This window comes from Staurois parvus, unplaced genomic scaffold (genome assembly GCF_062004578.1).
Source record: "Staurois parvus isolate SC_StPar_1 unplaced genomic scaffold, SC_StPar_1.0 ptg000618l, whole genome shotgun sequence".
Lineage (NCBI taxonomy): Eukaryota > Metazoa > Chordata > Amphibia > Anura > Ranidae > Staurois > Staurois parvus.
Window position 1 is genome coordinate 3,637,370 of NW_028318414.1, and position 12,095 is coordinate 3,649,464.

At 43.4% G+C, this 12,095-nt stretch overlaps 1 pseudogene; it reads right to left on the reverse strand.

The window, feature by feature from the left end:
* Positions 1 to 4,802: 4,802 nt before the first annotated feature.
* On the reverse strand, positions 4,803 to 7,643 carry LOC149449468 (uncharacterized; annotated as a pseudogene).
* Between the last annotated feature and the right edge of the window lie 4,452 nt (positions 7,644 to 12,095).

Below are 12,095 nucleotides of genomic sequence, written 5' to 3' on the forward strand. Positions count from 1 at the left end.
TCAATAATGTAGCTGGAGTTAAGATAGTCAGAAATTCTGGGTCTGTAGATACGGCAGTCAATGGTCTTGAGTTGATTATTGCTGCGACCTCAGCAAGGAATGTGGTGAGCACCTCATGGGTAAGGCGTGAAGAACTCACGTCAAGCAACATTGAGTCCAGTATGCGCCTTGCCATCCCAATCATGCATTCCCATGCTCCGCCCATGTGCGAAGAGTGTGGTGGGTTGAATTTCCATACGCAGCCTTGATCACTCAAATAATTTACAACTTGTTGTTGGTCTATCTGTAACTCTCTGCAAGCACCAATAAAATTAGTTCCACAATCTGATCTCAACAACTTCACAGGACCTCTTAGAGCAAGAAATCTCCTTAGAGCGTTGATAAAACTTGAAGTGTCCATTGACTCAATCACTTCGATATGTACAGCTCTTACACTTAAGCAAGTGAACATTACAGCCCATCTTTTGCTGTTGACTTCACCACCACGAGTTCTTCTGGCCGTTACTATCCATGGTCCAAACACATCGATCCCAACATATGCAAAGGGTGCATCTTCACTCAGTCTGTCTGCGGGTAAGTCAGCCATCTGTTGATACTGCTGTCTACCTCTTAACTTCTGACATTTGACACAGTTATGGATAATCGTGGCTATTTGTCTTTTCACTCCAATTATCCAGAACCCTGCAACTCTAATAGCACCTTCGGTATAGTGTCTTCCTTGATGTCTGACTCTCTCATGGTAATGCCGGATAATCAAGGTTGCCAAATGGTGGTTTCTTGGTACTATCAAAGGGTTCTGTTCCCTTCTTAGCAGGTTTGACCTATTCAGTCGTCCCCCAACTCTAAGCATGTCTTCTTTGTCAATTATTGGGTTCAGTTTGAATAGTGGGCTACCCTTTGAGACTGGTCTATTGCCTCTCAAACACTTAATCTCTTCTGCAAAGACTTCTTCTTGCACACGACGTATGATGAATAACTCTGCCTTCTCATACTAACGCATTGGGTGACTCCTTGCAAGTGTGCCATCCATGACAAGACGATGTCTGGTTGGACTTGCAGAAAATCTATGCAATATGATTCAATCTTGCTATAGTCTTCACCAATCTTTTCCAAGAAGAGAAACGTTCAAAACGTCTTACCTCCAAGTTTCTTCTTGAGCAGATGTTAGAACTCAATGTTGTAACTTCAGGGCGGATTTCTTGATCAGTGTCTGGATCCACCAGGTAGAAATCGATATCTTCTTCTGAGTTTGTAGAAGACTGGTCTGTTAAAAACTTGGGTCCTGTAAACCAAATGGTTTGTGTGAGGACAACTGCTGGCACTGACCTCGTGGCAATGTCGGCGGGATTCAAACCAGTCGGGACATAGTTCCATTGTTCAGGTCTACTGATTTTCCTTATTCGTTCTACCCTGTTAGCCACATACACATAGAACCTTCTTACACTGTTGCATATGTAACCAAGTACGACCTTGCTGTCAGTGTAGTACTTAACCTGATCAATTTCAGTGTCCATTTCGTTTTGCAGGAATTCTGCAACTTCGACAGCTAGGGTTGCTCCACACAATTCTAATCTTGGAATAGTGTAAGCCGGTTTTGGAGCTAACTTGGCTCTTCCTAGAAGAAACCCAACATGGGATCTCCCGGAGGGATCTATGATCTTGAGATAAGCCACGGCCGCTAAAGCCTCAGTGGACGCATCACAAAAGATATGAATCTCTTTCCTCTGACTTCTTGAAGTTGAAGTAGGTGAATAGCAGCGTGGGATATTAAGTTCTTCCAATACTTTCAAGGAGACTCTCCATTTCTCCCATTTAGGTAGTAGGTCTACTGGTAGAGGGGCATCCCAATCTGTCACTCTCTCAGTAAGCTGACGAAGTATGGATCTCCCTTGGACGGTAACTGGAGTCACGAAGCCTAGGGGATCGTAAAGGCTATTCACAGTTGACAGGACTCCTCGTCTGGTCAATGGCTTCTTGGTGTCAGAGACCTGAAAGGTGAATGCATCTGAAGTTACATTCCAGAGAAGACCGAGACTCCTTTGCGTGGGTAGGGCATCTACTCCCAAATCCAAATCCTTCAAATCTTTAGCATGATCTTCTGGATTAAAAGCCTTCATTACTTCACTGCTATTAGATGCGATCTTATGAAGCCTTAAGTTACCAGTCAACAGGAGCTGTTGAGTTCTTTTTATCAGATTGATGGCTTCTTCAGGTGTTGGGAAGGATTTCAGACCATCATCTACATAGAAATCTCTCTCAATGAATTGCCTGGTGGCAAATCCAAATTCCTTTTCACCTTCCTGTGCTGTTCTTCTCAGTCCATAAGTTGCCACGGCAGGAGATGGACTATTGCCAAAGACATGGACTCTCATGCGATAATTTATCACCTGATCATTAATGTCATTGTTGCGGTGCCACAAGAATCTGAGATAATTTCTGTGGTCTTCTTTGACTACGAAACAGTGGAACATCTGTTGGATGTCAGCTGTCACGGCAATGGGTTCCTTCCTGAACCGTATCAACACTCCTACAAGGTTGTTCGTTAGATTTGGACCTGTTAGAAGAACGTTGTTTAAAGAAGTTCCCTTGAACTGAGCGCTTGAGTCAAACACAATTCTGATTTGCTCCAGTTTACGAGGATGGTAGACTCCAAAGGATGGAAGGTACCAGCATTCTTCACCTTCTTCAAGGTCTGGTGCTGGCTCAGCATGATGGTTATCTAGAATCTTCTGCATGAATGCTAGAAAGTGCTCTTGCATCTCAGGTTTGTTGTGTAGAGTTCTCTTAAGTGCAGCAAATCTGGCTAAAGCTTGTTCTCGATTGTTAGGGAGAGTAAGCCTTGGTACACGAAAGGGTAATGGAGCTACCCAACTGTTGGAGTTGTCCTTGAAGAACTCTTCATTCATAATCTTGATGAACTCCTTGTCTTCGACTGAAGGAGCAATCTTGGTGTCATCACAAGTAGTCTGGTACACTGCATCACCAAGATCCTTGTGAGAAGTGAGCTTGCAAGTAATGCCTTGGAGTGCTTGATATGGAACTTCAGGATTGAAATCAAGTCTTTCCTTCACATAATAGTGCAATGGACATTTCATCAATCGATAGGTGTATGATCCCTCCACATTAGTTTTGTAGGAAGCTACATCCGAGAGCTTGTGAGATTAATCTAAACAAACTTCTCCTATTATCACCCATCCAAGATCAAGTTTCTGGGCATAAGGAGCATCATCTGGACCGTTACATAACTCTCTTATTTTATGAACTCTAGGAATGTCTCTCCCTAGAAGAATCAAGATCTTCGCATCCTTGTTAAGTGTAGGAATGCATTTAGCAATGTGGCTCAAATTAGGGTGATGACGTGCAACCTCAGGTGTGGGGATCTCTTCTCTGTTGTTCGGTAGTTGATCACATTCGATTAGAGTAGGAAGAGGAAACTCTATGTTCTCATATTCTGATGCCACTATGAAGCCATGGGTTCTTCTTCCAGAAGTATTGACCATTCCTGCGCATGTCTGCAAGGTATAGGACCAGGCCTCTCCATGAATGTTGAATAAGTCAAAGAATTCTGTACTTGCCAACGAGCGATTGCTCTGATCGTCGAGTATGGCATACATTTTTATGGCATTTTGTGGACATCCTTCAGGAAAAACCCTTACAAGACATATCTTGCTGCAAGACTTGCTATGAAGCCCTTCTCCACACACCTCTGTACATCTTGTGGTTACGGGGTTGGCATGTTGCTCAGTTCTGTCCCCGCCGTCATTTGAGGTGGTCTTGGGGTTGCTGCCGGGTGAAGGTTTCCTTTTGAACAGGTCTGAATGAAGAGCGTCCACATGCTTGACACTGTTGCACAGGGAACATCGGATGGCGATCTTACAGTCTCTAGCGAAATGATCGGAGGATGCACAACACTTGAAACAGATATTATGTTCTTTGAGAGATCCAATCATTTCCCCCTGATGAAGTCACGTGACCCTGTGACGCAACGCGTAGGGGAGGGGCTCTGACGTCACGACGTTGCATTGGAGAGGCTTGGAGATTTCAGTACGGACGGAGGCAGGCAGAGAGAGAGAGACAGAGGAGGAGGTTTGCTCACTCACTGCTAACTGCATTTGTTTATGCTGTCCTGGATCACCAGGGAACCTTATAACGCTGTGAAATAACACTATCAGTAGCAATAAAATTCTGCTACAAAAAAGGATAAGGCACCATGGTCTTTTTTCTTTGTCTGACTTATATTCCCAACATTGGAGAAAGGAGGATATGAGAAGGAGGTGGCCCCAGGAGGGGAACAAGGAGATTCCTATAGAGCTGGTTTAAATATTCACCTGTGAACAGCAGCTTAAGGAGAGAGAGGAGAGTACAGGAGTATCCATAATATATCTACACTTACCTCGTGGAAACATCCTATACAGCAGTATTATTCCATCAATCCTGGAAGGATTTAAAGCTTATTTGCCTGAATTTATTTGGGCAAATATTAAGGTGAGCACATAGGGAGATCACAAGGCACCTGAGGCAAAAGGGAATAAGGAACTCACCTGCACATTGCACTTACTTCAAAAGACTTTTTATTTATTTATGTATTATTAAGTTTGCACTTGCACATTAATATCAATATATGTTGTTGCACAATATTGATGGATTGATGAGTGGCACCAAGTATATATAAACTTTCTTATGTTAATTTATTAGTTATTATCTGATTGATATTAGCTTAATTTATTAAGGTTTTATACAACCATTTTTTGATTCACCTGTCACAGTGATTATATAATTTTTTACCCACTAAGTATAGTGATTTATAGATTCTGATGAGGTTTCAATATATATAATTATTGGAAGAAAGTATATTGAATTTACATCACAATATATATAGCAATAGGAGCGCGGCACTATTAATATATTTTTGTTATTGTATGAACACTAGTAAGTGAGTTTGTGTGAGTGCCAGCGCACCAAGCGCATGACACTAGTAGATAGTTATATAGTAATTATTCACTGAAAACCTTATTTATAATAGCTCACAAGTATTTATTATTTATAGCATGTTCTTTGAGAAATGTCTTGCGTTCTTCGATAGGCTTGTCCTTAAATGCACGACATTTGGAGAGAGAATGTGGCGCATTATGAATGGGACACTGTTGATCAAGCTTGCTTGCCTTGGTATCTTGTAATTTAGTGTCTGTAGCCAAGACGTTGGACGTGATAGCGGTCTTCCTCACGGCAATAGGATGCCTTAAGTCCTTGAATTTACTGTTGGTGGCAATACCCTTTGAAGTAGTTGAAGGAAAGATGGTTGTATCTGGATACAGGAAGCTTGGGTCATTCTTGGTTCTTGCGATATTCCTCACGAACCCTGCAAAATAGGAAAAGGGGGGAAAAGAAACATGGTGTTCATATTTATACTTTGATCCTACGCTAGTCCACTTTCCCTGGAGATGACTAGGCAACTTTGCTACAATAGGATTTACGCCCTGAGCAGTGTCTAAATAGCTAAGACCTGGCAAACTAGGATCTGACTTAGCAATTTCAAGTTCATGAAGGAGGTCACCTAACTCTCTAAGCCTATGATTGTCCTTAACAGAAATCTTAGGAAAGTCTTTTAGTCTCTGGAATAAGGCAGATTCAATGACTTCGGGGCTCCCATAGTCTTGTTCCAGACGTTCCCAGGCAGCATTAAGGCCTGCTTCAAAGTTATAAATGTAGACGGATTTAAGTCTCTTTACTTGTTTGAACCACAAGTAAATCGCATGAGAGTCCATGTCTTTGGCAACCTTATTAGTAAGTCAAGTTCTGCTTGAGGTTCAATATCCAAGTTCTTGGTTACCGCCTTAAATGTAGATCTCCAACTCCTATAGTTCTCTGGGTGGTCATCGAATCTATACAGTCCAGTAGTAATTAACTCTCGCCGAATCATCTACTTGCTGAACTCTGCAATATCAATCCTTTCAGTTTTTACATGCACAGGTGATACTGATGGTGCACCATTTTGAATCATGGTTGGTATCTGATGCTGGCTGATAGGTGGAGAGAAAGGTATTGCAGATGGGTTCAATCCAGGTAAGGGTCTGGTGTCTGAAGATCTCTGTGCATTTGAAGTTGAAGTTAACTGTATTAAAGGAGGTATAGAGTTCACTCTGTAGTCTTCTGTTGTGTCCTTGTAATCTCTATTCACATATGGTTGTGGTGGCACATGAGCTGGATAAGTTGGTACACTTAATTTTTTGGCACGCGGTAGTTGTGGAGTGTCTCTGTTGGAAGGTGCGTCGGGTTGGTCAGCTTGCTTTGACAACATGTTGCCTTCTGATTGACTTGCTGGATGATTATAGGAAGAATCTCCAACTGTAGGTGGAACTGTACCGTCGTGGTTCTGGGTTAAGACAAACTGTAGGGTCCTTTCAACAGGGTCTTGACAAGCAGCCAAACTGGGACAATATGCTCCTTCTTCTTCTAAAAGGGCTTGTTCCAAGACGGATAATTCTGCTAAGGCTACTTCCTTTTCTCTATTCTTCTGAAGGATTTCTAGCTGGGCCTTGAAGGCTGCTTCTCTTTCAGAACAGGTGGCTTGAACCTGGGCTACTGCAACCTTTTGGCGAGCCTTGAGTATTTGGTCGCTCAGTGTTGACCTTACAGAGCAGGACCGCAATGACTTAGAAAATGATTTATGATATGAGCGGGCAGATCTATTTGATTTTCCTGAGTGTCTGGAAGAAGCAGATATACAGGATGTAGTTTCATGTAGTTGTGCTAATCTACCCTCTATCTGTGTCTTTGCTTCAAGATAAGTGATATGTCTCTGCTGGTCAGTAGGAATAAAGTTCTTTAATTCTATTGAAGCTTCCTCTACATTGGAATGTGACAAAAGGGAAGAGTACTTTTCAGAAAGTCTTTTATAATTCTCAAATGCCTTCTTAACCCTTGAGAGGGCAGTGTTCAATTGCTCAGAATTGTTGCTAGTTTCATTATTGGCTGTTATACAATTTAAAGTTTTCTCCCATAATGCAGTCAGGTTACTGTATGTCTCTTCCTTACTTGCATCATAAGCCTCCCTTGCCTTCAAAGATGGATGAGGGGCTCTAACAGGACGAGCAGAATGCAGCATGGTGTCTGTTTTATCTTGATTACATGCAGGTGACTCATGAGTGGGATCTCTGTCAGACATAATGACAAGTGCTGTAGTTTTAGTGTCTTGTTGGAAATCTGCAGAAGCTCAGCTCTGTAGTTACTTTTATTTGCAAGCAGGCTGAGCTGGGGAGCTGAATGTCTATTGCAATGAGGCAGCTAGAGCAGCAGCCTGGCTCACACTGGATGCTCCACTCAGTGCACAGACAAGATTACTGTTCTTCATACAGGAGAATGGTTACTCACAGTTCTGAAGCTGCAGAGATGGCTGTGTGATGAATTCTCATGGAGATTTACTGGAAATTTACTGTTCTGTCTTGGCATCGGTTGTACTTGTGGCGAGATTCGTTTAGACCCAGTCTGTCAGAATGTGTGCAGCAAGTTGAATGATCGCCTCAACAGATAGTTTACTCAATGAATAACAACTTCAGAGGTATTTTCCAATGCTTCTTTATGCTTCAAGGTAGCAAAGGTATGAACATAAAGGTGTTTTCATAGGTAAATTTCCAGTGCTGTACATAGCCTCCTCACTCTACAGCATCTTGATAACCACTAAAAAAAAATGGCGTTACAACAGGAAATGAAGGGTGGAAGCAACCAACTAGTCAGAAACAGCAGGGGTGTGTGGATGATACCAAATAACATTATAACATAACATGTAAATAACAACTGCTAAACAGTAAAGCTGCGTGGCAGCACAAGTATATGTGAATAGCAGGAGAACATCTCTCAAAATACAGTACTTGCTCATTTGTTCTACTGCTCCAGGAAGTGCCTAAATGCATGCAGTTCCCAATGCCTACCAGGAGAAGCTCCAATGTCTCAAGTAGTTATAAAGACAAATCATTTTTGCCCCTCTAAACACAGAAAACAAATAAGTTACATACTGTATATTGTAGTCTACCAGTTCTCTAAAGTGGTGGCTGCATTTGATTTCTTTTTTTCTGACAACACTCCGTTACTGTACTGGATTAATGAAGGAGTAGTGCTGGCACCCTAGGTAACCCAGCTCTCCCGATTTGGACTAAAAACACCACGTCTTCATTGTGTCGGAAGGAGGGGTTGTGTAGTTCACAGAAGATTGTTTGGAAAGCTGACAACAAATTTCAGAAATGTACAAGCCTACTGGATTTTGGGTAAGACCAACAGGTAATATTCTATCCTTGCAGAAAATATACTTAGCTAAAAAAAAGAAAACAAATGCAGCCATCATATTGGCAAGCTGCAATATTTAAAATGTTGTCCTTGGGTTTAAAACCCGTTTACATTGTGAATGGGGCTAAACCTTGTCTACAGCCACTCCACTGTTTAGTGGGAGTGCTCTTATTGGCTACTGAGGTACTGTCATTGGAGAGTGGAGTGGCAGTTAGCAGGGCTCAGCTATAAAGTCAAGAAAAAAATCAGGTCCCAATAACAATAACAACATATAGAAGATCTAATTTTATATACATTTTTCAACAAAGCCCATTTGTTCTGTTGTAAAAATCAAGATTCATAACAAAAATGAAACACATTGTTTGCAAAATTTAATTTCTCACTTCATCTTTGCAGTTTTTCTCAGCTTTCAGCAGTAGAAAAAAAAACCAAAAACCGCAGTCCCTTAATATATTCCTTCCTTCTTATATTGTATTTTTTTCAAATGTAATTGTAGATGGAAAATTTATTTCAATCTTCTTGCATAATATTTCATTAGCTTAAAATGTTGTCTGACATCATTCGATCTGTTAACTATTAGCACAGTAAGCCTCAAGCACAACCATCTTCATGCCCTCTGTTATTATAATAAACTTATTGCTGCAGGCAGAGCTTTCTGAGTGGTACATTAGGGCTTAAGTTTTCTCTTGCGACTTTTAAAGGGACATATATGGGGTCACAGGTGAGTACAGATCTTTTGAAAAAAAGGACATTTGGTTGACTGGTACATTTATTTTCAACTACTGATAATGTGGTTGTTTTGGCATGGGTGTTTCAGCATGGAGGATTTCATCACACACATCTATTGTACTAATACCTTTTGCTTTATAACACCCGAAAACATTTAGTCACTTCCTGGTCCTTAACATCAACCAAAATCCTAAATTTAACCCCGTAAACTCCACTTCTGTTGAGGAAAAAAAATCCACTGGATGATTTTCTACATTGTAAGTACTGTATTATAACAAATGTAGGCTGGGTCCTACCTTTCTCTGCTCTGAACAAATAGCTGTTTGTTTCAACATGTTTCAAGACTTATTCTTGAATGAGAGGGTTTGTTTTCATTATTACCACCAGAGCAAACCTCTGAGTTTTAATGCAGAAAGCTGCAGTGTCTGCATCCCATTAGTAGATAATCCATAGCAGGGGCGGACTGACAGCTCATGGGGCAATAGGGGATCATGGGGCCTCTGTTTCCTTGCCCAAACTCTAAAAAGCCTATGAAAAAAGTACCAGGGGCATCTCATGGGGCCCCCTACTGACCCCGGGCCCTCGGGCAGTGGCCGAATTTCCAAATGGTCAGTCCGCCCCTGATCCATAGGGATCTCACCAAAATTAAATTCCTGTTGCAGGGGATGCCTAACATTTGACTTGGATCATATACTCTGGTTAAAATAAATGAGTGAGTTTATATATACTGTACATACACACACAGCATGTACACATTATATTGCCAAAACTATTGGGACACCTACCTTTACATGCACATGAACTTTAATGGCATCCCAGTCTTGGTCTGTAGGGTTCAATATTGAGTTGATCCACCCTTTGCAGCTATAACAGTTTCACTCTTCTGGGAAGGCTGTCCACAAGGTTGAGGAGTGTGTCTATGGTAATGGTTGACCATTCTTCCAGAAGTGCATTTGTGAGGTCAGGCACTGATGTCAGACGAAAAGGCCTGGCTCACAGTCTCCGCTCTAATTCATCCCAAAGGTGTTCTGTTGGGTTGAGGTCAGGACTTCGTGCAGACCAGTCAAGTTCCTCCACCCCAAACTCGCTCATTCATGTCTTTTATGGACCTTGCTTTGTGCACTGGTGTGCAGTCATGTTGGAACAGGAAGGGGCCTTCTCCAAACTGTTCTCACAAAGTTAGGAGCAAGAAACTGTCCAAAATGTCTTGGTATGCTGATGCCTTAAGAGTTACCTTCACTGGAACTAAGGGGCCATGGCTAATCCCTGTAAAACAACCCCACACAAAAATGGTGTGCCCCGTGCCCCCTCATGTGGTGCCCCATCATTGGTGTCAGTGTGTGAGGAATAGTATCCCATCATTAGTGTCAGTGGGAGGAATAGTACTCCATCAGTGTCAGTGGGAGAAATAGTGCCCCATCATTGGTGTCAGTGGGAAGAATCGTGCCCCATCATTGGTGTCAGTGGGAGGAATAGTGTCCCATCATTGGTGTCAGTGGGAGGAATAGTGCCCCATCATTGGTGTCAGAGCGGGGAATCGTGCCCCATCATTGGTGTCAGAGCGACGAATCGTGCCCCATCATTGGTGTCAGTGGGAGGATTAGCACCCCATCATTGGTGTCAGTGGGAGGAATAGCGCCCCATCATTAGTATCAGTGGGGGGAATAGTGCCCCATCTTTGGTGTCAGTGGGAGGAATCGTGCCCCGTCATTGGTGTCAGTGGGAGGAATAGTGCCCTGTCATTGGTGTCAGTGGGAGGAATAGTGTCCCAACATTGGTGTCAGTGGGAGGAATAGTGCCCCATCATTGGTGTCAGTGGGAGGAATAGTGTCCCAACATTGGTGTCAGTGGGAAGAATAGTACCCCATCATTGGTGTCAGTGGGGGAAGGAATAGTGTTCCATCATTGGTGTCAGTGGGGGGGTGGAATAGTGCCCCATCGTTGGTGTCAGTGAGGGGGGAGGAAAAGTGCCCCATCGTTGGTGTCAGTGGGGGGGGGGGGATAGTGCCCCATCATTGGTGTCAGTGGGAGGAATAATGCCCCATCATTAGTATCAATGACACAAATGATGGGGCACTATTCCTCCCACTGACACCAATAACACTTGCTGACCCCTCTTCCAGTATGGTGCTGCTGCAGCCAGCATATGTGGTTGCAGCAGCACCTCTGCACAGCACACGTACCGGCCGCTCCCTCACTCGATTTTCGTGTGGCCGCTTGGCTTCGCCTCCTCGACGGTGATTGGCCGTCTGTGTGCCTTTCATGAGCTACAGTTCTGCCGGCCAATCACCGGTGAAGAGGCGGAGCCGAGCGGCCGCGCGAACATCGAGCGGCTGAACTGAATGAAGGAGCAGCCGCGCTTCCTGGACTGGATCGTCGTGGGACTGGGACCGGAGCCAGGTAAGAAACAGCAGCCCCCTGCCCACCCCTGTACTTAGTGTTCCTTCCGTTGGAAGGGGGGGGACTGCGGCGGCACCGTGCCGCCCCCCTAAAAAGTGCCGCCCTGATACCAAGTGTCAGCATGCCATTTACCGACGTATAAGACGACCCCCGACTTTTGAGATTTTCAAGGGTTAAAAAGTTGTCTTATACGCTGGAAAATACGGTATTTGATCCCCTGCTGATTTTGAATGTTTGCTCACTCACAAAGAAATGATCAGTCTAAAAATAAAATAGTAGGTATATTGTAATACTGAGAGACAGAATAGCAACAAAAAATTCAAAAAAAATGCATGTCTAACAAAATATTCACTGATTTGTAACTTCTGCCATTATCTTGTAGATTGCCAGTTGTTTCAACATGTGAAGATAACTTTTGGTTTAAAGCAGGCATGTCCAAAGTCCGGCCCACGGGCCATTTAAGGCCTGGGGGTTGGTTTAATATGGCCCTCCAACAGCCCTCCCTGCTCTGTGTAATGTGGTCCTCCCACGGCCCTCCCTTCTATGGCAGACAGTCTTCTGCTTGAGAGCAGAGGGCAGTGCGCATGCCTGACTGCGGCGCGTTCTCCCTGGGCTGTCGCACGGCCCTACCTTCTGTGGCAGACAGTCTTCTGCTTGAGAGCAGTGCTCATGCGTGACTGCGCCGC